At 48.6% G+C, this 27204-nt stretch overlaps 1 pseudogene; it reads right to left on the reverse strand.

Moving 5' to 3' along the window:
- Nucleotides 1-18138: 18138 nt before the first annotated feature.
- On the reverse strand, nt 18139-25208 carry LOC105485212 (TBC1 domain family member 3G-like; annotated as a pseudogene).
- Between the last annotated feature and the right edge of the window lie 1996 nt (nt 25209-27204).

Consider the following 27204-nt stretch of genomic DNA (forward strand, 5'->3'; position numbering starts at 1 on the left):
GCTGGCTGGCTGGCATCCTCCACAACCACTCTCTCGCCCTCTAAGCAGCAGCTGGGTGAGACATGAGATCATGGGGGCTTCCGACTGGGCCAGCCATTCCTGGAGCTGCCATCATAGTCCCAGCCTCACCGAGGCGGGCAGCAGCATAGCATTGTGAGGGGGGCTGAAGTCACATAGACTCGATTCAAACCCTGAACCCTCCTGTTCCTAGTTCTGTGACTTTGTGCGAGTGAATCAAACTCCCAGCGCCTCTGTCTTTCATCCTAAAATGGACATAATAGTTTCTACTTGTAGGTTTGTTCTGAGATTTGAATGAGATTGTGCGATCACCCAGCTCTTAGTGCTTATTTAGTGAGTACACAGCAAGTGCTCAATAAATGGTCGTGTGAAGCTGGCACTAGGTATGGACCTTCTCTGAACCTCCCTCGGTCAGTAAGGAACATGAGCATTGTGTGGGGTTAAGATCCTGAGGTCTGGAGTCAGACAGACATCCTTTGGATCTGGACTCTGCCACTTGCTAGCCTTGGGACCATCTTGTGACCTTGTGTCTCCTCTCTGTGGACCTCAAAACAAGTCTCTATTCAAAGCCCAGGGCCCTGCCTAATACTAAGGCTTTAGATACGTATTTTCAAATTGCCTCATGAGGGCCCTTTTAAAACATCAGAAACATTAAATTACTCATAGGATAGCTAAATTTGTAGTATTAAAGTATCTGTCTACCTGCCTAATGGATTCAGTGATGCCACTAAATAGGAGTTTGTGTTATTTACAGCAGTCTCTACTTATATTTGAAAAGAGTACACATCACTTATTAATTTTACAGACAGTGTGTGAGTTACACATGGACTTGTGAATCTTATGCATTACCCGTGTTGTCCCCCAAATACATATAGTCACTGTGGGAACAAACACCACCCTGAGTACCTGCTGCTTGCTAGGGATTTTCATGGAGATGATGCCATTTAAACCTACAACAGGGCCGGGCGCGGTGGCTCATGCCTGTACTCCCAATATTTGGGGAGGCTAAGATGGGAGGATCACTTGAGGCCAGGAGTTCGAAACCAGCCTGGCCAACATGATGAAATTCCATCTCTACCAAAAATACAAAAATTAGCCAGGCGTGGTGGTGCACACCTGTAATCCCAGCTACCCCGGGAGGCTGAGGAACGATAATCCCTTGAACTCAGGAGGTGGAGGTTGCAGTGAGCCTAGATGGCACCAGTGCACTCCAGCCTGGGCAACAGAGCTACACTCCATCTCAAAACAAAACAAAATAAAACAAGACAAGACAAGACAACCTAAAACAACTCTGCAGAATAATTGATATTATCATCACTTTATACACGTGGAAACAGGCTATGTTAATGCTATATAATGTATATTATACCTAACCTTTTATGACATATTTTTTCATTTAACAATAATTGTGAACAGATACTTCTAACAACCTATAAATCTACCTACTTTATCCTTTTAAGGACTATGTCATACTCCATTAAATGAATTTGTATTTATCTATAATCCGTTTAACCAACATTCCTTTAGCGAACATTTTAATTGTTTGCAATTTTTTGCTCTTGCATATAATGCTGAAAGGAACAGGATCATTTGCAGGTATTTTTGTACACCTCTAGAAGTGATTTTTTAAAAATTCCTAAGAGTGAGATGATAAAATTAGTTATAAACATTTACTAACACGTTACCAAATCAGGCAGCATAATAAAAGATTACCGTATTTTTATTCATTCACTTAGCAAATACTTACATCTTGCTTGTGCTGTGCTGGGTCCTGTTCCTAGAGCTTGACCCTTCTGGACATCCTGAGGTGAAAACTACAATGACTCTGTTTTATACATGAGAAGACCGTGGCTCAGAGAGACAAGTAACTTGGCAGGAGTTAGACAGAAAGTAGCTGGTTTGGAAACCAGGGTCTGCAGCACCCAGGCACTTGCTGACTGTGTTGTCCTTCCTGATTGATTTAGGCTTTGTTCCCAGAATCACTCCAATCCTAAAGAATAAATCTTATTGGATGGGAGAATCAAATGAGATTTTAAATGGGAAAATACCTCATTAACGTTAACATTACACGTTTTTAAAAAAGATTTTATTATTTTTCGAGCAAAAAGCTTATAAACTATATCATTTATTTTTTAAAAAGGAAACTATAAACCCAATATTTTAAGAAACGACTTCATTCGCTAAACACTTTTGAGCTGAGTCTCTCCTCTCATCAGTTCTCTGTGAGCAGAAAAGAGGGAGGTTTAGGGGCTTAGGGGCTTAGGGGTCGTGCTCTCTGGGAAATGCAACAGAAACCTGTCAGGGCTCCTAGAACCTAGAAGAGTTAGCCGTAGGAAATCGGCCGGTGCATATCCTTACAGAACTTTCATTTTGTAAGAGTGTGTGCAAACTAGTTATTACATTACATCTTTTTTTTTTTTTTTTTTTTTTTTTTTTTTTTGAGACGGAGTCTCGCTCTGTCGCCTGGGCTGGAGTGCAGTGGCCAGATCTCAGCTCACTGCAAGCTCCGCCTCCCGGGTTTATGCCATTCTCCTGCCTCAGCCTCCCGAGTAGCTGGGACTACAGGCGCCCGCCACCTCGCCCGGCTAGTTTTTTGTATTTTTTAGTAGAGACGGGGTTTCACCGTGTTAGCCAGGATGGTCTCGATCTCCTGACCTCGTGATCCACCCGTCTCGGCCTCCCAAAGTACTGGGATTACAGGCTTGAGCCACCGCGCCCGGCCTACATTACATCTTACATGTATTTATAGCCTATATTTTTCCATGACCATGATTGTATTTTTATAACTTTTTTTTTTTTTTAGGTTTCAAGGCATTTCATTGCTAAGTTCCATCTCCTAGATTTGGGAAAGAATCTAAAAAACACATATTTGGTGCCTTCTGTGTGCTCTGCCCAGCCACACGTGTTATTCTGTTTAACCTTCTGATGACGTAGGTATCTTCACCACTCTCTTTTGAAGACTTGCTCCCAGCAGTCATGTGACTTGTCTAAGGCCATGCTGCTACAGGTGGCTTCCAACCCAGGTTGGCTGAACTTCCAACTACATTCTCTTTGCTGTACATTGTCCAAAAGTAGGGAGAGTTTCCTGCCTCTGGAATTCTCTATGTACAGGTGCCACCAGTTGTTTTCTTTGTGCATAGAAGAAAGTAAAACCCGGAGGCCACCATTAATGATGGAAATGCATTGTCAGGAGAGGACAGAAGATGGGTAGAAGTTGACAGAGCGCTCATTTCTCCCACATGGGCTTGTACCATATGCAAATGGTTTGATAAGCATCTGGTAACAGTGTGTTCAGCCACAAGAGGGAGAACAAATTGGAGCTGGAGATCCTTCTTCTCATGCCTCACTGTACTTTTGACTTCCCGAAAGAGAGGATTCAAGTGGCTCGTTTTGGCATCTTGCAGTACAGTGTATTTCCACTGGGCAGGGAGTCTCAGTCTCTCTTACGCTCAGGCTGGCCACAGCAGCTTTCCTGGGTACGTCTTCGTCCTGCTTCAATCCTGGGGCGGGGGAGCAGGGATGCCCGCCCCTCCCTAACAGAGCCAGCCTCTGAAGTAAAGCTGCTGAAGAGGGAAAATAGTCACTGGGGGCTGCAAGACTCGTTGTCTGGAGCAATAACTGGGGGCTGGGGCAGGTCCTCTGCCCACTGTGGAGATGAAAAGCGCTCAAATCATCAAAGAGTAAAAATTCTACACCAAAACCCACACTTTCCACAATAGTCATGTGGGTTTCTCTTCCTAGCCTGGGGGCACTTCTCAGGGTGCTCCTTTCTGTGCGTGATTCTTCGCCTCCAGGCAGCCCAGCTCCAGCACTCTCAGCACAGGCGTTGTCTGCTTCTGCCTGACATGCACCAGGCTCAGGAAGCTGGCCCCTGCAAGCCTGGGCTGCCACCCTTCTCCCCGGCTCTGGGTTCCAACCCTGGCTTCCTGGGGTGCTTGTGGCACGGGCTGGAGTTAACAGTCAGCCTGGGAGTTGGACCTTCCAAACTGTGTTAACCTTTAAAACATCAGTTGCAGTCAGGAACTCAGAAAAGATAAAGACCCCAGATTGTCCAAAGCCCCTTCTCTTAAAGGGATGAGTCAAAGGCTTTCTTCCTTTCCCACATCCCAGGCAGGAGTCATCTCTACCCTATTCCCAGAATAAACAGAGTCCCATTAGGTTTTCACGCCTACAATTGTCCCCAGTTTGTCCTAAAGAGTAGTTGGTTCCAGACAGGAAAACCATAGCCTCAGCTCTATAGAGGGTGAGAAATGTGTGTGTAAACAGCCTGCATTCAGATGCAGAAAGTCATGGCAGGCGGGGTGAAGACCACCACTAGCTTAAATGACGCCTCTGTGAGAATTAGAAAAAGACCCCCTTCCAGTAGACAGAGTCCCACGGGTAAACAGACAGCACCTTTATCCTATTCAGGAAAAGTGCCCCTCCCTCTGGGTGCAGGCATTGCCAGCGTGTGGCACTTCAGAAATGACACTGGAGATGGATGATGGTCCCACTCATCCTGGCCACCAGACATAGTTGTTCAGTGCACAGCCTGTAAAACCATCCATGTCAGCCCTGGTTAGAGTGGATGAGGTGAAAGTATGGGGAGATTTTAATACTTGTGCTTTCATTTCCTGTTACATCTTAGTTATAATATTATTCTCATTGCACAGACATGGAAACTACCAGAAGGTGAAGTGATCTGTTAAAAAAATAAATGACAAGGCTGCTCTCCTCAACTCAAAAACCAGACCGCTTCCCACCATGCCAGAATGCCTCTTACATGAAGCACTTTTAAAGAGCCACCTTCTACCCATGTCTGCATCCTTTAGTTTTCTTAAGGCACAAAATCTTTAAGAACCAACCACCCAGCATCTTTGCATATCGTGTGTCCTGGTGTGGCAGCTGCTGACCACGCCCTCAGTCATGCTCTCGGCCAGGCTCCCCACTCGGGCCCATTTCTGTCTGTCCAGACTCATCAGCCGGACTGTACTTTGCAAAGCCCAGCTAGAGCAAGCAAGTTCTTCCCAATGGGTTTTTCCCATCTCTGGTTGGCTGGCTGGCTGGGCTTCATCTACAAACCCCCTTTCTTTCCCCTAAGCAGGGCCTGGTGGCCCCATCCTGCGGAGTTGAGTTCATGAGGGCATCTGACCGGGAGTAGCTATTCCTGGTGCTATTGTCATTGCCCCGTTTCATGTGTGAATATGGCTGTGGGCTCTGCAGAGATTTGGCAGGTAGCAAGGAAGTTTCTTTTCAAATCTTCCTTTGGAAGTCAGACTTGGTGAGGATCTTATGCCTACCTTTTCCTAGCTCTGTGGTGTCAGGCAAGTTGCTCAAGCTCCCAAAGTCTCAGTTTCTGCAAATTGGGGTTAAGAATTCCTACCTCATAGGGGTCTTTTGACAAATAAATAAGATCTTAAGTGTAAATCATTCCACTAGAAATTGCACAATTACTTTGGTCTTCATCCTGGAGGTCCACTGACAAGCCTCATGCAAACCTATGCCCCTGTTCATCTTAAAGTGTTTTGATTCATACTTTCGAATGGCCTCATGAGGACCTCTGATAATGTAAAAATGGTAGGCAGCCACAGGATATCCATTGACCCAGTGAGGCTGTTTTACTGGATATAAAAGGTTTGACCCAGCACTTTGGGAGGCTGAGACAGGCGGATCACTTGAGTTCAGGAGCTGGAGACCCTCCTGGCCAACATGGTGAAGCTCCATCTCTATTAAAAATACCAAAAAAATTAGCCAGGCGTGGTGGCACATGCCTGTAATCCCAGCTACTCGGGAGGCTGAGGCACAGGAATCACTTGAACCCAAGAGTCGGAAGTTGCAGTGAGCCAAGCAGAGATCACACCACTGCACTCCAGCCTGGGCAACAGAGTGAGACTCTGTCTCAAGAGAAAAAAAAAAAAGGGTGGGGGAGGTTAAAAATAGTAGCATGTACTTATGTTTCTACAATATTTGATGTATATAAGGATTTACCAACCTCAAGCATTAAGTGCTACCCCCAAAAGTCATGTAGTTGCTGTAGGAAAAAACATCAAGTTCTGAGCTCCTACTGTTTGCCAGGCATATTCTGAGATTATCACGTTTAAATCTCAGAGTTACCCTGCAGAGTAGTCAGGCTATCACTGGCTGACAGATGAAGAAGCTGAGGCTTACAGCAGTTAAATGACTTATCCCAGGCCACATGGATAATGAGTGGGAGAGCCCAGGTCTGTCTGTGAGGTATGAAGAAATTAGCACAAACCCGCCACATCGGCGCCACCTGCATAAATTAACATATATTCTCTCACAGAAAGTATTTTCTTAGGCATAACATTTTATATCTTTTACCATTTAACATTAGTTGTGGATCTTCCCATGTCACATAAATATGCCTCATTCTGTTTGGATTATATGATTACTAATGAATGAAGTTACTATAATTCATTTAACCAATACCACTTTTGATGGCCATTTTATTTGCCTGTCTTTTCCTTTTGCACAGATTAATGTAATAAACATGATTTTATAGTAATATTTTTGTCTGCCTGTGCAACTGTTTACTGGACAATAAATTCCTAGGAGTAAAATAAGGTCAAAGATTATAAATACAGTATTTATTTTCATAAATATTACCAAGTCAGCTACAAATGTTTAAATCACTAATGGTTTCAGATTATTGTATTTAATGAGTAAATACTTTTACAGGGTTTACTCTTGTAAACACTTTTATTTGCCAGATATTATTCTAAGTGCTTTGCAAAATTAACTTTTTCAATTTTTAATATAACCCTGAGATATATATTATGATTATCCCCCCCTCTACAGATAAGAACACTGAGAAGTTAATTAACTTGCCCCATATCTAGGAAATGACAAGGCTGGTTGCACAGCCAGGCAGTCTGGCTCCTGAGTCCACATTTTAGACAACACTGTACCTCCTGGTTCTTTTGAGGCATTGCTACTGGAACTACCCCAATACTCATAAATAAACATTTCTCTTGGGGAGGGCCAAATACAATTCTAAACAGAAAAGTGTTTCACCAACTGTCAAGCTCATAAAGTTATACATTATAAACTTCTTTCATGATGCCCACAGATAATTTATTAATGACATCATCTATTTTAAAAGATGTATATAAAACCCAACCCTTAAGAAAGGACTCCTGTCACTGTTCTCCACAGGCACCCTCCTCAGTCTTACACCTTCCCACCCCCAAAACAAATCATTCAACATATTTATTTCATACTGTAATATAGGCAATAACTACTTTTTAGATTTTTTTATAGTATTAACATTGATCATACAAACATGGAATAGAAGTTCCTTATGTTTTATCTGGATTTAAGGTGCTACATAATGGAATATATTTCTATCAAGCCATACACACTGGAGATAATGAAATGAATTGTGTTCTAGTTTAAACATTATGGGAATTTCAGAACTGCAACTTAAGAGATAATCCTCAGATGAAAACTAAACCTCTCCTCTGGTCAGGCATCTATGTGCGTCAGTGAAGAGAAGATGGGGGCTGTGGAAGGGAACACAGTGGGTCAGGAAGGGCTGTGGCCACATCTGTTCTCCGGTCCCTCAATCCTGACTTCCTCTATCCCAGTCTGCCCTGGGCTATGGCCAACACTGGCCTTTCACAACTGTGTGTTTCTAGAAATGCAACAGAAACCCGGCTGAATCCCCAGGGCTTCCCCTCTGCCCTTCTCAATGGAAAGATCTGTCCCAGGACCACTTTCATTTCTTTTTTTTTTTTTTTTTCCTGAGACGGAGTCTCGCTCTGTCACCCAGGCTGGAGTGTAGTGGCACCATCTCGGCTCACTGCAAGCTCCGCCTCCCGGGTTCACGCCATTCTCCTGCCTCAGCCTCCCGAGTAGCTGGGACTACAGGCGCCTGCCACCACACCCGGCTAATTTTTTTTTTTTTTTTTTGTATTTTTTCATAGAGATGGGATTTCACCGTGTTAGCCATGATGGTCTCGATCTCCTGACTTCGTGATCTGCCCACTTCAGCCTCCCAAAGTGCTGAGATTACAAGTGTGAGCCACCACACCCAGCCCCAACATTTTCAATTACGAGAAATCCGGGAAGATAAAGTTATTTTTACATTTCTCAAGAAATACATATTTATTCGTAATCATTACAGGAAAGTCAGAATCTACAGAAAACCAAGGAGATTTTTAAAAAATCCATAATACTGGCCAGGCGCGGTGGCTCATGCCTGTAATCCCAGCACTTTGGGAGGCTGAGGGGGGTGGATCACAAGGTCAGGAGATCAAGACCATCCTGGCTAACACAGTGAAACCCTGTCTCTATTAAAAATACAAAAATTTATCTGGGTGTGGTGGCGGGCGCCTGTAGTCCCAGCTACTTGGGAGGCTGAGGCAGAAGAATGGCGTGAACCTGGGAGGCGGAGCTTGCAGTGAGCCGAGATGATGCCACTGCATTCTAGCCTGGGTGACAGAGCGAGACTCCATCTCAAAAAAAAAAAAAAAATCCATAATACCACTGTCAAAAGAACCACACTTGGCACGTTGGTCCACAGGCTTCCTAACACCCTTTTCTGTTGGTGGATGCATAAAATACCCAATCACATTCTGTCTACATTTTATAATTTGCCTGTTATTTGATTAACACTATATATTGAACAATTTTTAAGACCTGCAACGTATGTTGACAACATTATTTCTAAACAATGTATTTACAAATAAGTGCACACACATACTATCTCTCTTATATACAACACGTCTTACTTTCTAATTCTCCACTCTTGAAGATTTAGGTTTTTTCAACCTTTTCTTAATATACTCACCAGGAGTCAGCAAATTTTTTTTAATAAAAGGCCAAACGGTAGATATTCTAAACTCTGAAGGCCAAAAGTTTCTGTTGCAACACTCAACTCTGCTGTTGCAAGGAAGGAAGCCATACATAGTGTGTAAATGAATGGGCAAGACTGTGTCCTGATAAACTTTACAAAAACAGGTGGTGGGCTAGATGTAGCCTGCTCCTCTGGCCATGGTTTGCCAGCTCCTGACATGTACCACTACAGAGGATGCAGTTAGAATCAAATCTCTTTACACATCTCTGATGATCTCCTTAGGACTAATTGCTAGACATGACATCATGGTAGCTGTGGGTCAAACGGCATGCATTCTCTGGGATGTACATTGCCAAATTGCTCATGATCAGCCTTTCTCATGTCAAAACGTTTTGTGACCACCAGAAGGCTGGTTCTGATTTTATTATCCAATGAATGAGGAATAGAAATGACATTGCATGTATACAGGATATTTAGTCATCATATAGATAATGCTTTGTGCACATTCTTTCCCAATAAGTCTACATCTGTCAGAGTTGAAATAAAATAAAACAAAACAAATCTATTTACCACCTTTTGTATAGCAGGTCCATTCATATATGTTATTGTATTTAATTCTCAGAATTCTTATCACCTAAGCATTTAAAAATTTTTAAAAATATATATTTAGTTGATAAAGATTGTATATATTTAATGCATACAACATGATGATTTCATACATGTATATATTGTGTACTAATTATCACAAATTTATTACATCCATTACCACCTATGCTATACATTAAATCTCCAGAATTTGTTCATCTTATAACGGAAAGTTTATACCCTTTGATTAATAGCTTCCCATTTTCCCCACCCCCAGCCCTTGGCAACCACCATTCTACTATCTGTTTTTATGAGTTTGACTCTCTTAGATTCCACATATAAGTGAGATCATACAAAACTTGTCTTTCTGTGTCTGGCTTATTTCACTTAGCATAATATCCTCCACGTTTATCCGTGACAGGATTTTCTACTTTTTAATGGCTAATAGTCCATTGATTATATATATTTTATTTATCCATTCATCTGTTGATAGACACTTAGGCTGTTTCCATATCTTGGGTATTGTGAATAGTGATATAATAAACATGGGGTGCAGATCTCTCTTCAAGATTCTAATTCAATTGCTGAATCGTATGGTAGTTCCGCTTCTAATTTCTGAGGAACCGTCATACTGTTTTCCATAAATATTATACCACTTTACATTCCAACCAACAGTGTACAAGGGTTTCCTTTCCTCTAAACTTTTGCAAACAATTTTTACCTGTTGTCTTTTTTTATAATAGCCGTCTTATCCTATGCGGCAATATCTCACTGTGCTTTTGATTTGCATTTCTCTGATGATTAGTGGTGTTGAGCATCTTTTCATATACTGGCCGGCCATTTGTATGTCTTCTTTGGGGAAAAAAAATCCATTCAGGTCCTTTGCCTATTTCTAATTGGGCTATTTATGTATTTATTAATTTTTGTTATTAAGTTGTGTGAATTTCTTATATATTTTCAATTAACCCTTTATCAAATATATGGGTTGCAAATATTTTCTTCCATTCCATAGGCTGCCTTTTGATTTTGTCATTGTTTCCTTTGCTGTGTAAAACCTTTTAAGTCTAATGTAGTCCCATTTATTTATTTTTGCTTTAGTTGCCTGTGCTTTGGTGTTATAGTGAAAAAAAATTATTGCCAAGACCAATGTCAAGGAGATTTTTCCCCATGTTTCCTTCTAGGAGTTATACAGTTTCAGATATTATATTTAAATCTTTAATCCATTTGAGCTAATTTTCTGTATATGATGTAAAACAAGTGTGCAATTTCATTCTTTTGCAGGCACCTTCCCCACCACCATTTACTGAAGGGAATTTCCTTTCTACATTGTATATACTTTTTTAGAGTAAAGTGAAACAAGTCTATTAAGAAAGTGAAGGAATAAAAGAATCTACATTGTGTATTCTTGATGACCTTGTCAAAGATTAGTTGACCATATATGCATGGGGTTATTTCTGGGTGAGCTTGGCAGTTTTGTCTCTCTCATTCTACAGACCAGGAGGCCAAGTCTCAGAGAGTTCACAGACCTGCCTAAGGTCACTCAGCTAGAGGTGGTACAACCAGGGTTTGAATTGAGATGTGCCAAGCTTCTGAGTTTCTTCTCTTTCCCCCACACCAGGGCTCCTGAGTACTGCATTACTGACATCAGGGGCCAGACAGTTCTTTGTGACGGGGGCTGTCCTGGACCTGGCAGGATGTTTAGCAGCTTCTCTGGCCTCCACCCACTGGAAGCCAGGGGAATGCAGAAGGGCTCCTCCTTCTCCCATTTAGTCCTCAGGACAATATAGGACATAAATGTTGTGTCTTTTATTTTATAAATGAACAAAATGAGACTCAGAAAGGTTTAAGTGAGTTACCTGAGAACACACCGACAGCAAGAGGTAGAACTAGAAAGTGAACACAGGTGTCCACATGGGACAACAACAAAGTTCAGGTTCCAGCTTCCTTTGAGTCTCTCATTCCAACAATTACCATCGTCTGGATACGAGCTGAAGTACAGGAAACCGGGGGCTGAACTCTCCTCCCATCAGGCCTAGGAGCCTCAGACCAGAACCCCAGCCCATGGTCTCCCAGTCATCAGGCCACTGGAGTGAGCTGGCATCCACACTAGCCTGGTTTCCCAAAGCTGCAGGGATGCCAGTCTCACTGCGGATGAACAAAATGAAGGGCATTTGCTTCTCCTGCAGGCTGTCGGGATTGAACACAGATTCCTTTTCTTGCTCTCTTCTCCCGCAGCACCAAACAGAGTGGTCCACCCCCCTCCCGGTGTCCCAAGGCTTTGTTGCCAGTTCTCTTTAATTTCTCCCAGTCTCCCAGTGCACCCCACCCTCATCTCCGTGGCAACCTTTCTGCTCTATCCTCTCAACAGCTGGATCACAAGAACTCTTGGAAAGCCCCTTAACAAGCTACATCCTAAATTGTCATTCCCCCGTGTCCTCAGCCAGCGCCCAGGCCTAACTTGCTCTCCTGGGGTGACTTACTTTCCTGCCCAATATGGTTTCATCATCTGTAAATTGGGGATAATGAAAGTCTTGATCCTGATATTTGACTCTCAAAGCAGAAGTAGCAAGCTCAGCAAAGTCACTTAAACAAGAGGAGACGTTCCTTCTGAACCGAAAGGGCACTGGTCACAAGGGCCGCTCCTTCTTCTCTCAGGTCTCTCCAGCACACCCTTGGCTCAGCCAAAGAAGAGACTCAGGCTGTGCTTCTGTGCTGTCAGGATAACATAGGTACCTAGTCCATGACCCTGCGACTTTAACAGTTTCCTTCTGTGGCTCAGTTCTACAGCTTCAGTGACACAAGGTGGCTTTTGCTCAAAATAACCTTTGATAAGTTAAGTTACTCCTCTGCCACTCTAAGTCTGTGTGGAACAGTTCTAAGTAAGAGATGTTTATTCCTCTGATCCCGAGGAAGGGAAGAAAAGGCAATGACATTAACTATGTGTTGGACTTTAGCCTCTGGAAAACCCTGGTGTTGGCTGCTGCCAGTGCAACCTGGGATAGCTTCACAAACATCAAGCGATGCCAGGAGGCCCTGCTTCATTCAGGGAGCAGGGAGTCGGGACAGGCTTGCACACCTGTTCTTATTCAGCAGAGACACTTCCTCTTTATCTATTTCTGGGTGAGAACCAGCACCATTTCCCTGGTGACAGGGGCCCCAGCTAGGAACCCTACAGGGTAGGATGCTACCCTACCCTAGACATCCAGCAGGGAAAATGCCATTTTGCAGATGCAGGAGTGGTTAGAGTTTGAAATGGTCATGCTGGACTACAACACCACGTGGGTTCTCAACTGTTTATGAGTTTCTGCGCTCAGGCACATAAGGCCCCAGCAGAAGCAACCTGAGAGTGGACCTGAAACGGCATGGCTATGTGTGTTGCTGGGGAATCATAGAGAAGGTTTCTGTTCAAAACGGAACTCAGGGCCAGTTTAGCCTGGCCCCAATCCCAGCACTGCCACTCACCAGCCTTGACTGTCAGCAAATCACTTTGTTCTCTGAGTTCCAGCTCCCTTGTTTCTCTAATGGGAATTGGATATCTCACTATAACCCTGCTTTTGTGCAACTGGCACACATGAGTCGCTTGCTAAGTGTGAAAATCCCTCTTCTCCTTCTGTTTCCCTGTTGATCAACAGATGTGGCCAAAAGCTGACTTTAGCCAAAAGTTCAATTTTTGCAAAAATTTAATATAAATTTATATTAAATATAGAAATAAGAACAAAAGGGCTAAATCTGCCTATGTTACAGGATCTTAGCTGATGCGAAGAGCTCAAAAGACCTGGGTCAATTACATAGTCTCTTTCTCTGCCAAGCCGATTAAACAGTCCCTAAAATAAAGGCTATGGGTCTTGGGTTCTCCCAGAACTTTGAGAAATAAAGAGGGGGCCTCTGTGCTGGGTTGTGTGAATTACACCTCTCACCTGACAGTGGCTTGTGGTGTCCCTGGAGTCTAAAAGCTACATGATGCTCCCTGGGAAGTGGCTGCTTTCTGACTGGTATGCTTGCATCTGTGCCATAGACAGTCATTGGTGGCCCAGAAATCTTTACTTATTTCAGGCTGGTCGAACTTCAAAAAATAATGTGTCCACCCTACCATTGTTCTCCTCTTCACTGAGCTTCCCTTTCTCAGTTACATGCTGAAACCCCAAGACTCACAAATATCACCTTCTCCTACGCCAACAAAATGCACAATGATGTAACCCCAAAGTCTTCCGGCCTCACCAGGCTATAGGAAAGAATGAAATTACATCTGAAGCACAGCAGGGGCTGCCACTCCCTGAATGTAATATGACTATGGTATTCCACAACTATAACACCGCCATTCTTTCAGAAAAAATTCATAGTTGTTCCACGGCAGGCAAATCTATGCAAGCCTACCCCCAAAGTACAATGAAGCTGAAAGGCTGAAGAAAGCGGCTGACAAATCCTATCCCTTAGAAAGTGGCTGGATGTGGTGGCTCACCCCTGTAATCCCAGCACTTTGGGAGGCCAAGGTGGGTAGATCACCTGAGGTCAGGAGTTGGAGACCAGCCTGACCAATGTGGTGAAACTCTGTCTCTACTAAAAATACAGAAAATTAGCCGGATGTGGAGGTGCATGCCTGTGGTCCCAGCTACTCAGGAGGCTGAGGCAGGAGAATTGCTTGAACCCGGGAAGCAGAGGCTGCGGCGAACCGAGATTGCGCCATTGCACTTCAGCTTGGGCAAGAAGAGCAAAATTCTGTCTCAAAAAAACAAAACAAGAAAGTAACATTTAATAGGGACTTACAAACAGAAGCCATGTCAGTGTCTGGTGGTGGAGAGATGAGATCGTGGATCCCTGCACCATTACCCTGCAGACCCAGGGCTGATATACCACAGGGAAAGGGTATGTATGATTCAGAAGTGATGTGTAAGACAATTAAAGTATGATAACAGCAAAGCTGGTTTACCGTGAGGGCAGGATTTACAGTAAGTATGTGATCTTACACAAGGAATAACAGACAAACTGGAAATCTTAATGGTCTTCCCAGAGCAGAGGTTAATCTGAAGTCAACATGGCAGATTAGCATCCAACGTGGAGTTGCTTTGGCCTCCACACAGCGACTTCAAGAAATTAAAAATCCCCAAAGGTAGCCACTGTCTTTAGGAGTACAGTGGAGGGCGGCGGCAGTGGTGGTCGTGGTGGTGTTGGTAGAAGAAAGAGGTTAGACTCACTTGTCAAAGTGATGCAACTAATGAGAATCCGCATTGTCTTAATCAGCTGCTGCAACAAAAGTCAATTGTCCCAAAGCTCAGTGGCTTGAAATAACAATCGTTTTCATGAATCTGTCAGTCAGCTAGGGGATCAGAAGGGGGACAGCTAATCTGTCGGTCAGCTAGGGGGTCAGAAATCCAAGTCTTACTGGTTTAACTGGTTATTCTTTACTGGTTATCCCTCCCTGTGTGAAATCCAAAACTGGTGTATGTGAACAGCAAGCAGCTTTCCTCCAAGTGGTGATTCCGGGACCAGGCTCCTTCCATCTTGTAGTCTTCACCAGCTTCAATGCGTGGCTTCCAAGACAGCTTGCTTATGTGCTTCATGCCAGCAATAGGAAGGAGAGCGTGGAAGGCTGTGCATGGGGAGCAGGGGAGTTCGGGGTCTCACCCTGGAAGTGGGGTGCATCACATCTGCTTATATTCCATTAGCTAGAACTCAATTGCATGGCTGTAGCAAACCAATGGCAAAGAAAGCTAGGAAATGTAAGCTACTGTGTCCTCAGAAAGAAGAAATGAGTCTGCTAAACAGCCAGCCAGCCTCTGCCACTCATATAGAGGCTTGCCTCCCCAGCTGCGGCTAAAGTGAAAAAGACTGAGCAGCTGTTTACCAAACTTAGTGGTCCAGCATTCCACGGAGTCATCCTCGTAACGAGAATGTTCTTCTGAACATTCAGAGCCTGCGGAGCAGCCCAGCTGGTATTTGGAGCAGCTTTTGCAAAAGGAGAAATAAAAACCTAGATACAAAAGAGGGATCCACATTTCTGAAAACCTATAATACAAGAAGACTTAAGATTGTTCAAGTTGGAAAGAGGAGGTAAAATGTTATTATAATCAAATATGGGATTCTCCTACATCTGAACAGCCAGGAGGCTTTTTACTCTAGGAAGTCTCTACTTGTTAACACTTCAGATAGTGTGATTGAATGAGGAATTCTAGATAGTTCTGTGAAGATTGGGAGAAGAAGAAAAGAGGATGCCAGTCCTTGTTCCTAGGCCAAGACCTGAGCCCTGTAATATTAATATTTGGATCTAAAATCAGGTAAACGGGAGTGTGTGAGGAAAAGTCATAAACAGTGTCATGTGAAGGAGAGAGGTTGGGATTTGAAATCAGAAAGACTTGGGGAATAAAGTTGGGCAAACCTGGGCAAGCTACTGTCTCTTCATGTGTGAAATGAAGACAACCTCTGATAATGTTTTTGATCTTTAAAGGAGGTGGAGATGGGAGATGGGGTGGGGGGTAAAATCTGGTACAGAGAAGTGCCCAGTATATGCCAATTCCTTTCTCCCTGTCCCATTTCTCTGTCATTCAAAGTGGCCACCATTCTTTAGTAGTCTTAATTATTAGGTGGAGGAAGCTGTTTCCCTTGGCTTAGAGAGCTTGCTTGAAAATACTTAATGCTAAACACAGGTCCGTAGAATCCAGAAAAGTCAGCTTCCTGTTGGGGCTTAAGCTTCCAAATACCTGTGTCATGATCCAGGACGCACATGCTGGGAGGGAAGACGTAAATCTCGGCTCATCTCTGCCCATCTGTGTTGTCATCAGAGGAAACTTCCCCCAGCAACATGACGTTGGGGTTAAATAACGTGTCCTTGGTCACGCAGCTACTAAGTTGGAGTCAGGATCTGAGTCCAGGTGATCTGGGTCCTGAGCTCAGATTCTTAGGCTGACCTGCTACACTGCCTAGGTCTGGTACAAGCTGAAGAGGTGTAGGTGGAAGGACGCATGTTTATTGTGGGGTCCAGCTGTCTCTCGCAGGCCCCTCCCAGCTACCCAGGCCTTGGTTTCATGCTCTAGTTTCCGAGCATGGGGAGCAGCGGAGCTGATATTTGGAAGAGCTGAGTACTCACAAGCCATTGCTGATAATGACCCTGTCATGTTGTAAAGGCTTTCACTGGGAGCAGGAGCTGTTTGGGTGATGACAGTCCCCTGTAGACAATCACTATGCTCTTTGTCACCTTGTGAGGAAATTATTTAAGATAGTGATTTTGTTGCCCCTCCCCTGGCTAATGACTCTTGAGGCAGAACTGGTCACATACGAAGCTTCCTGACCTCCATATGGGAATCACGAGCCCACATAGAGCTGTGGAAGTGACAGTAATACTAGCTTCAGCCTTGGAGTCTCTTCATGGTTTACAACATCCAGCAGAATAAAATAGGGGCAGATTCTGAGTTTTCTTTATCTGGAAATATTTCCTTAATGAAGTGATATACTTTGCATGAGCTGTCTGTAGGTGCCCCGCTCTAGGGAATAGAAAGACACGCATCCCCTTTCACAGAAATCCACAAGAATAGTAGCTGCCAGTGTTGAGGGCTCTGCGCCAGGAGTATGTACGTGTACATAGATTGTAATTTGGTCTGTCCAACATTGAAGTAGGAATTATAATCCTCCCTTTACAGAAAAGAGAAGTGAGGCCCTGAAAGGGCAGTTAATTTTCCCAAGGTCACACAGCTAGCAAGCAGTGGAGCAGATGCAAACCAGACCTGTCACACTCCGGGGTCCTCACTCAGCCACTGTGCTATACTTGGATCAGGCTTCTTTTCACAAGCTCAAAATGGCCTTAGTCAACAGCCAGAAATAAGGGCCACATGCTGTTCCTCAACTCACTGAAATCCAAAGTAACAGTTTTGGGTGGATGGCACCTACTTTTAATCTGATTGAGCACTCAGAAGCCTCTAGAGTGAGTTGCTTTGCTCAAAGCAGTTATTTTACACTAATGAAATTGTGATTACAAGTGCCACATTAGATGAAGCAGAATTCTCTGACCTCGAAAGCTCATTTATCTGCACCCAGAGATGAGTCCAAATTATTTTCTCAGAATGTGGATGTAGCCTGACAGTCATGTGTACTAGTTTAGACCAATGTCTTTGGAGTTTGACCGTGGTTCTGCCATTAACTATTATCTGAGGCTCCTGACTAGGTGGGACTATAGGCACACGCCACCATGCCTGGTGAATTTCTTTGACTTTTCTCTAGAGCCAGGGTCCACCTGTGCTCAGACTTTTAGACTCAAGTGAACCTGAACCTCCCGCCTCGACCTCTCAAATTGCTGGGATTACAGGTGTGAGCCACCACACCCGGCCTAAATTTATGATGTGCCATGGGACTACAAAACGTCATTATTATGGGCAGCCGGATGGAAGGTGTAGGAGGACACTATGGTGCCTTTTCAATCTTTCTGTATATCTTAAATCTTTTCAACAGGAAACATTTATTTAAAACATGAATGTGGTTAACCTTCCATGAGTTTAAAGTACAAAGGCAGGCTCACGGTGTCGTCAGAATTCAGAATGCTGGTTGCAGGGCTGGGGGTGCTGGGAGGGGCTGGGCATGGTTGGCTTTGTGATCTGGGGGCTGGTGTGTTCCATCTGTGAACGTCTTCCATGCTGTGCACTATATTAATAAGTTTTTGTAAGTTTAACAAAAAATAAAGCAAATACGTGAAGTTTGCTTGGGTTGTTAAGCCTTGGGAAATTATCCAGCCACGAGCCCTGGCCCAGATGCTTCTAGAAGCCTGGAGGGAACTGAGAACTTTCCAAGGTGGCAGAGACAAAGCCCTGAGGTGGGAGCGCACTGCTGCTCATCCTTAGCTGTGAAGGGGGTGTCCTGGTTGGAATCAGTGCTGGGTGCAGTGCAGGGCTGGAAGTCCATGTCCACATTGTGGCTCAGTGCAGTGAAAGCCAATCTCACCCCCTCCGCAGGGTGTTCCGCCTGCCAGCAGGTGGCCAGCTGGTCCTCCTGGGATACGGTGCCATTGTAGAAATTGGGTGCAAGTCTCTTGTCCGCAGATGTGGTGCCCTGTTGCAGTGGGATGTCTCCCGACCTCTCTCAGTCCTGATGGGCCTGGGCAGGGCCTGGTGTCAGGGTCCCCGCGGGCTTCTCCAGCTGGCCCTGTCCCACAGTCCCGGGGCTGTCCAGGACACATTCAGAAGGGACACAGACCCAGCAGCTCTGTTCGAAATCATAATGGGGGAACCAAGGGCCCCCTACATCCAGGTCCGTTGGGAGCCGGGGCATCGAGTTCTACTGCAGGAATCTCCAGGAACCCTGAGGTCTTCCCTGAGCCGGGGCCGGGCTGGGCACACCCTGAGTGCCCACAGGATAAGTATCTTCCCAGACAGCCTCAATAAGACAGGATGTGAAAGAACCAGGTGCCTGTGGCAGGGAAGCTAACAAAATGAGCCACTGGAACTGGGCCGGTGGGCCTGGAGGGGCCTGCCTGTCCCCCTTGCAGAGGGTCTTCTTGCCATGTGAAGCCGGCACAGGTCTGGGTGCTGAGGACCCTTGCTCGGGTTTGGCTGAAAGGAAAACAGACGTGGTCAGCGTCCTTTGTGAGCCCAGGCAGGCCTTTCCGGGCTGGGCCCCACCTGCCTGTGTCTCTGGAGTCCTCGGGGTCTCCGTGTGGCCCCTGTGGTCTGACAATGAGGACATGCCTGTAGTCTGCTGATGCCAGAGGGAGGGGTGTGTGCCGCCTGGCATGCGGAAGCTGTCGGGACATGGCAGGTGGCTCCTGGGACTGCCCGCCAGGGTTCAGACTGGCTGGGGGCTTCCTGCCACTCACCCTCATCCCAGGGCTATTGGGCCAGGGATACAGCCCCCAGTTCGAATTCAGGTGGGAGGGGCCTTGGATGTCACCCAGCCCCTTGCCACCTCACATGGGGACCCATCTCCACAGTGGGTGATTGGGCCCGGATGTGGGTCACCCTCTGCCTTCCTGGGCTGCCCAGTCCATGCCAGGACTGACTGTTCCCACATCTGGCTGAACTCTTGACTCTGGCTCTGGGCCTGGGGTCCCGCCTATGCGCTCTCCCTGAATGCTCTGGGGGTCAGAGACACTGATTCCCTCGTCTCCCTGGCTCAAGCCTTGTTGTTCTGGCACCCTTGGAGGAGCGTGCAGTAGTGAGGGGCCTCTGCTGCTCTCCGAGGCTGTGGGTGCTTGCAGCGAGGGGTGGAGTCTCCCACAAATGAGTCTGGCTCTTCCAGTGCCCTTGACGGCCTTGTGATGGGGAGACAGAGACACCGTGGAAAGTGGGAGGGGGCTTGTTGGAGGGTCATGCCCACATCGCCCTCCTGCGTGCACATCACATCCAGTACACACGCACTGAGCGCCTGCCGTGAGGACCGGTGGCCTCCTGTACTTTCTTAGAGCTCAGGAGGAAGAGGAGGAGGAAAAGGTGAAGAGGAAGGCCCAGGTAGTAGGGCTGTGGGTCTTGGGCACTCCCCCACTATTGACTGCCCCAGAGGGTGACATGGGAGGGGACATGGCACTGGAGCCCACCTGGGGGTGGCAGGTCCCCTTGCTTCCTCGTTAGTTTCTTCGTAGAGGCCCTAAGATGCTTGAGCACAGTGTCATCATCCAGGGTCCAGGTGTGGAAGAACTGGTTCTGAAAAACGTGCCCACAGGCCAGACCTGGACGTCTTCATAGGCGCTCTAGGGACAGGGTGGACATCAGGCCTGGAGAGTTCCCTGGGAGGAGGCACAGCTGATACCCCACGACCACTTCAGTCTCCCACCGGGCAGTGCCGGATCCTTTTGTGGCCACCCCAGGGGTCCAGATGTGCACAGGAGGCTGTGGCAGGGGGACAACCTGGGCAGGGAAGTGCTCACCACACTCCCGACTTTCATCTGGGCCATGTGGGGGACGGGCTCAGTGTCACTGTGCCCTGCCCAGCCAACCTGGCCAGACCTCCCTCTGGGTCAGAACAGAGGATCATGAGGACCCTGTGAAGAAGCTGCCCTTGGGCCAGTTGGGATCTGACCCCAGGGCTCCCAAGGCCCCACTGGGCACACGGAGACTTACTCTTCTGAATCTTAAAGGCAATGCTTGTCATCGGCATCAACACCTGTTCTCCTTCCAGCAAATACACGTCCCACAGGTGCAGGGTGAGCCCAAGAGAGATCTGTGGGGACAGCAGGTGTGGGAGAACCTGGCCCTTCCAGGCTGGGGCAGGTGGCTTGAGCTGCACACATTGGGGCACAGTCCCCAGAGTCAGTGACCTTCCCCATGAGGGTTTCCTGAGCCCTCCAGGGCGCTGGGTCAGACAAGGTCTTGCAGCTCCTCATGGGGGCACTCATTGGAGTGGGGATGTGACTCCTGGAGAGAGGGGCTTGCCTAGGGCTTGAGGCTTCCCTGAGCCCTCTCAAGTCGGGTCTTAGCCCAGTCTGCCCATGAGGCTGGTCCTGAGCCCCAGTCATTGCCCTGGGATGACCCCTCTTGGGCAGAGGGTTTTGCTTGTGAGTACTTCGGGGACCCGCCTGAGCCTCCTGTGGGCTGTGGGTGAGCCAGACCCCCGGGCTGAGGAAGCAGGGCACTGCAGGGCAAGGAGGGTCCCGGAGCCAGGGTCTCCCTGTGCCTTCTTACCCCATCATTCAGCATCCGGTGAAGCCAGCCTAACGAGGGACCCTGCGTGCAAAGACCTTCCTTGTCCTGATGGGAGGAACAGAGGTGCTCAGGGCCCCCTGGGCTGCCCTAAAAACCTCCCTCTTCCAGGGCCTCTGAAGACCCTTCCCCTAGTGCAGAACACTGGGCGGTGTCCAGGGCTCCCCCCAACACCGGCCCCTTCCCACACTCCCGGTGGACACACTGCCCTTTGCCCTGCTCTGCGGGAGCTGGGCCCCCATCCCTGTGCCTCTGTCTCCTCCAGGGCAGGAAAGGAATCCAACTCCCAGCCCATGGAGAACCCGACGTCCCAAGTCAGGCCCTGGCTGGACTCATCCAGTCACCAGCCCCATGAGGGGCTCCAGTCTCCGTTCCTCCAGCCCCACAGGAGGCAGGGCCTCTGGGGAAGAGCCGAGGGGACCATTAACTCACCAGATGCCACATGGTCTTGGGTTGTGATGTGAAGACCACATGCTCCTGATGGTCTTGGAGCCCCTGGACTGTCCCACCATTTAGGCTGTGGAATCTGAGAAGCCCCCAGCCCATCATGAAATCAGAGCCTTCCCCCAAGATGTGGAGCCATCAGCTGGAAGAGCTGGGCAGCTGGAGAGGCCCCCAAATCCCAAGGCCTCCCACCCTCCCATCTGGTGACCTCACCAGGCGACCTTTGCCCTGGGGACGTGGGGCAGGAACATCCCCTGGAGCCTGGCTAGAGGTTCCCCTGGATGCCTCCTGGACCAGGGTGCAAAAAGGACAAGCCTGACTTGAGGCCACGACAGGGTGGCCAGAACAGGGTGGGTGCTGGGCTTCCCGGTAGTCTCCTGGAAGTGGGGTCGGGCCAGGGGACACGGGATGGGGAGATGCTGCCATCTGGGCTTGGTTGGCCCATTTGTGAGCACCAAGGGTAGCTGAAGCCCAGGCAGCTGTGGGGCAGGAGGACTCTCAGGGAGGGGAGAGTCAGCTGCACAGAATCAGAGCCAGAGGGCGTGGCAGCAAGACACAGAGGGTGGCCCCGGGGAGGATGAGATGCCCTCTGCTGATGGGGATGAAAGGCGTCTGACTTGGGCTTTGGGGGTCAGCCGTGGACTCCTGTGGGACCCTCAGCAGAGACATCCTAAAGGTTCCCAACAAGCTAGCGACACAAGGAAGGTGCCTTGGCTGAAAGCCGAGATCGTCTGGCCAGGGTGGCCATCCCTGGGTCTGGCTGCATGAGGTCCCAAGGGCAGCTGTCCACCTACCCTGCAGGGAGTGCCTCTCCCTGGCCAGCAGCTGCGCCAGTGCCCAGAATGCATCCTCCTCAGGCAGATAAAGGAGGAACAAGGCCTCGATGTGGCTCAGGTCCCTGCAGTAGCCCACCTCCTGCAAGAGCCAGAGTCACCATGAAAGGACATCATCTGGGAGGGCTGAGGTCACCTGGGAGGAGTCACATCATTGGAGAGGGCAGAGGTGACTGGGGAGGCTTTCCCTGAAGAAGAGGCTTCCTCAGGATGCAAATTCATTTCATGACAAGAGCCAAGTCCATCAGGCACTTCAGCACCTTGTCCAAACTGTCTCCTGATGGCACCATCCCGCATGCGACCCTGCCAAGCTCCTGGGCTTTGGGGCAGCCCCAGGAGGAGGGCGTCATTTCTTGTTCTGAGAAGTGGTGGTCAGACCCAGGTGACACCAGGAGTCCAGGCCCCGACTCCTTTGTGTCTCAGCTTGACCCCTTGAGACCACTCCCTTGCTTGGAGGTTTATGCCAGCAGTGAGCTGGAGTTCTACCTCCTATATCCTGGTGGGTCACAAACACTAACTTTAAAAGAAGCGATGGCACCCCCACCAGACACCCACTCCTGTGAACAGGGAAATACTGCCCAGGAACGTCACTGCCGGGAATACTCACCGGGTTATACTCCGAATATGCCAAGAGGATGTAGAACAGTTCCCGCTGCCTAGGAAACAGAGAAATGAGGCTTTTGTTTGTTTTGTGCAGATGCCGTTAGTTTCACTTTGTCTACAAAGCCTAACAACAAATCCCACTTTAGGTTCAGATGATTCACCAGATAAGCAGTGAGCTCTTCAGGGCCTTTGACTTTGAGGAAATGTTTCAGTAAAATCCACATCTGTGAAATGCAGATAGCCCAGTTGTACAGTGACTTGCCTGATCCTTTTCACTCTGAATGATTTTATTTTTTCAGTTTGCATACACGCCAGCTCAGTCTTTGGGTGTACAGTTCCTCCGTGGTTCTAAACCAATGGGCAGAGTTTCCTGGCCACTGCCCCAGCCCCTCCTGCAGCAACTCCTTCATCTTCCAAGTCTCCAGGGTGGCCCCTATGCACCCAGCCTCTCCCTGATCCCTCAGCCCCTGACCACCCAGACTGCTTCTCAGTCCCTGTGGTTTGGCCTTTTCCAGAATGGCCCAGGAATGGGAATCCTACGTGGTAGCTTATTGGATCTGGCTTTTTTCCCTCAGCAAAATGCACCTAGGATCCACCCACGTTCGTGCAGGCATCACTGGCTCATTCCCTTTTCTCACTGTATCTTCCATTTGGAGGGAGGACCAGCCTTGCTCTCCCCATTCCCGTGTTGAAGGCTGTCCCCGAAGGCTCCTTGTGTGAGTGACGATGAATCAAGCAGTGGACGTGGCATGCAAGTTTCATGTGGATGTCAGTTTTCAAATCAGTGGGTTCAATATCTGTGACACTTTGGGGACACGTGGTTCAAGTCCATTGAGCGTTGTGAGTCACTGCCAAACTGGCTGCCAAAGTGGCTGTGCCATGTCATGTTCTCAGCAGACATGGATGACAGTTTCCAGGACCCCTAGTCCACCCAGCTTTTGGTACTGTCAGTGTTGCCTGGAGAGGCTCATGGGCCCTCCATCCTGCCACCCTCCCGTGAGTCCTACTGTGGGTCCCCGTGGGTCAGGGAGAGCACTTTTCACCATTGTGCATGATTTTGTTTGCTGCCTTCTGTCTCCTCAGGATCCTCCTGGGTTCTGGCCCCACATGTTCCAGTCTGGCCCAGGGCTTGGAAGCAGGGAAGTGCTCTATTCTTGGTGCCGGCTGGTCCCTGAGCCAGGAGAGCTCTTGGCAGCTCTGTCATCCCTCCTGGGTGACCCTGGCCTCTTCTCCAGGGAAGCCCCCATCTCTTTCATTCACTCCATCTCCGCTGGGACCCTGTGGCTCCCATAGGCTTACTTGGCTCCATATCGATCCCTGAAGAAGATGTGATTCCTTAGTGTCCTGCTCACGTCCAGGTTGATCTGGTGGATGTGTTCAGATGACCTCTTGCCCTTCTCCTTCATGACCTGTAGGGCAGCGCCAAGAGGAGGAAGCAGCCTCAGAACAGATGGAAGACTCCCTGCCCCAAATGGCAGTCAGCCCACAGTCAGCACTCTGGGAAGGAAGGAAAGCAGGAAGGTTTCCTTCTGCACAAAGCTGCTTTTTGGCTTGTTACTGAAGCCAGGGAGGGTCACCGGAGCCGAGTTTGTCTGTGGTGACTATGTCACCGTCCGTGCCCAGGATGTGCATCTGACCATCCCACCCACCCCCCAGCCTGGGCTTGATGCTCCCTCCAGCTGGAGACCTGGGCTCCTGACACGGCCTGTCCTGTTTGTTGTGCTCTGGCTGAGCGTACCTTGTATGTTCTGGGGTTTTTCGACTTGACTTTCTGTATGTTCAGGAGGACTGACCACACTTGGCCCCGGATGTTCATGGGAATGCCCTTATATATTCGATCTATCAGCTGTGGGCAGAAAGGCCACGGGGTGACCACAGTGAGGGCCAGAGCCCGAGGATTCTGGAAATCATTGGTTTTGGTCCCACGATCCCTCGTTAGAGGTGACATTAAGCTGGGACACATCTCCCTTCCCAGGATTGAAAGAGTGGATGGACACTCAGAGTCGGGACTCTGATCTGAACCTTTTCCTTCCTTCAAGTCACCGGCGCATCCCTAGCCTTGAGCTCCGGGTGGTCCCAGCCCTAGATTCAGATTCCCTCCCAGCAAGGTGACGCTTCCATAAATAGGAAATCTGGCGACCAGGCCTGCAGTCCTCTGGGTGAGGACAGTGTGCCACCCGCCCTCTGAGAGGCTGACGGTGCCAGGTCACAACCATGGGTGCCTGTCCCCTGTCTCTGCAGAGAGTGGTTCCGGGGGCCTCTCCCTCCACACATTACTTTTTTACTGTTCTTGTATGTCTCCCACTGTCCCCGCATTTCCATCCACTTACTCTTTCATCTCATCTGCTGCCGCATTTGCTGTCAAATGAGGAATGTTGGAGTTAGCGGAGCTGCCAGGCTTCCCAGAGCCACCCCTGGATGCTGGGTCCTGGGCTCTAGAGGACTGGGTCCTGGTGGGACCCAGTTGGAAGGAGCCAGGGAAGGGCAGACCCTAAGGGTTGAGAGCCTTTGAGCAAATGAGCACCAGTGGGCTGGCTTTGGGACCCCAGGACGTGCCATCCTCAGGCCACAGACACACCAGTCTTAGATCAGGTCCCAGTCTCTAGGTGGGGTCCTGACACAGGCGGGCAGCCACCCCCAAGTCAGGACTGTGCTTCTCACTTTGGAATTTTATCAAACTGCCCAAGTTACAGCAACCTGGGGTCAGGTGCAGCAGGGACTGCTGCCCCTTCCAGTGACAGCATGTGGCCCTCAGTTGCCACTGCACAGACCAGCTGCCTCCTCTGCCTCATCGACCACCCGCCCACATCCCTGGACCAGCGCCCCCATGCATCAGGCTCTTACTTTCGCCTCCTGGGCAGTGACCGGGGGGCAGCTCTGTCTCACTATAAGGCAACATAGGCAAAGCTGAGGACCTGCACATGGCCTGGAGCCGCCCCAGTCAGGGAGCCGACCCCCAGAAAGGATTGGCTCTGTCCCTCTCCAGTTCAGGGCTCAGCCCGGGAGAAGGCACAGGGAAGGGAGGACAAGGGCCTTCCTGTGTGGCTGATTCCCAGGAGGGGCAGGACCTGGGAGAAGAGGGAGTGCAGGGCCAGCCTGGGCGGAGTTACTGGGGCCCCTGGCGTCGGGGGTGATCAGGCTGCACAATGGGGCTGCCCGTCCGGGACTGGAGGTGATGCTTTCTGCCGGAGCTGAGAAAGGTCAGGCCTGAGATTGGATGGGGGCCACCCAGGGTGGGTGACTGGGCCCTGACAGGAGTCCCTCAGGGAGTGACCACGTTACGCTACCAGGGTCAAGGGAGCCTGCCCTGAGACCTGCCTGGTGCGCCCTGGGTGCACCAGGGGCCCATCCCGCTTGACAGCCCCAAGGCCCTTGCAGGTTCTGACTTCCCAGGGTCCACCTGCCTCTCCCTGCATCTGAGCCACACACCCTGCGTTTCAAAAGTGGCACGGCTCACAAGCTCACTCCCACTCTACTTCCCCTGGGATCCTGTCTCTCCATCCTATGATCCCTGAGGGATGGGCTCCTCTTACCTGGCCCCAGATCCCTTCCCAGCACCAGACCCAGGGTTTTTAGCCGAAAGCCCCTCTGCCTCCCTGGCCTCACCGTGAGATGCCCAGAATGGGGCCCTGCCCGTCTTCCTCCCCATTCTCCTAGGACCACAGCCCCCACTGTCCGCATGCCTTTCCCACTTCCCCATGGGGACAGTGAGGGCTGTAGCTCTAGGGAAATGGGGGACCAGTCAAACCTTCAGATGACAGGCCAGGCGCGGTGGCTCACGCCTGTAATCCCAACACTTTGGGAGGCCGAGGCGGGCAGATCACAAAATCAGGAGATGGAGACCATCCTGGCTAAGATGGTGAAACCCCGTCTCTACTAAAAATACAAAAAATTAGCCGGGTGTGGTGGTGGGCACCTGTAGTCCCATCTACTTGGGAAGCTGAGGCAGGAGAATGGTGTGAACCTGGGAGGTGGAGCTTGCAGTGAGCTGAGATCGCGCCACTGCACTCCAGCCTGGGCGACAGAGTGAGACTCCGTCTCAAAAACAAAACAAAGAAAACCCTTCAGATGACTGTGACCTCAGCTGACATTTGACTGCAAGCTCACGAGAGATCCGAAGACAGAACCATCCCACTAAGAAAGAGGTGCCCAAATTCCTAATCTAATAAATAGATATTTTTATATTTTTTAAGCTGCTAAAATTTAGGTTAATGTGTTGTGCAGCTATAGATAATTAATATAGATTTTGATGGAGTGCTGTCATAACAAATACCTAAAAATATGGAAGTGGAAGTGGCTTTGGAATTCGGCA

The sequence above is a fragment of the Macaca nemestrina genome, chromosome 17, assembly GCF_043159975.1.
Source record: "Macaca nemestrina isolate mMacNem1 chromosome 17, mMacNem.hap1, whole genome shotgun sequence".
Lineage (NCBI taxonomy): Eukaryota > Metazoa > Chordata > Mammalia > Primates > Cercopithecidae > Macaca > Macaca nemestrina.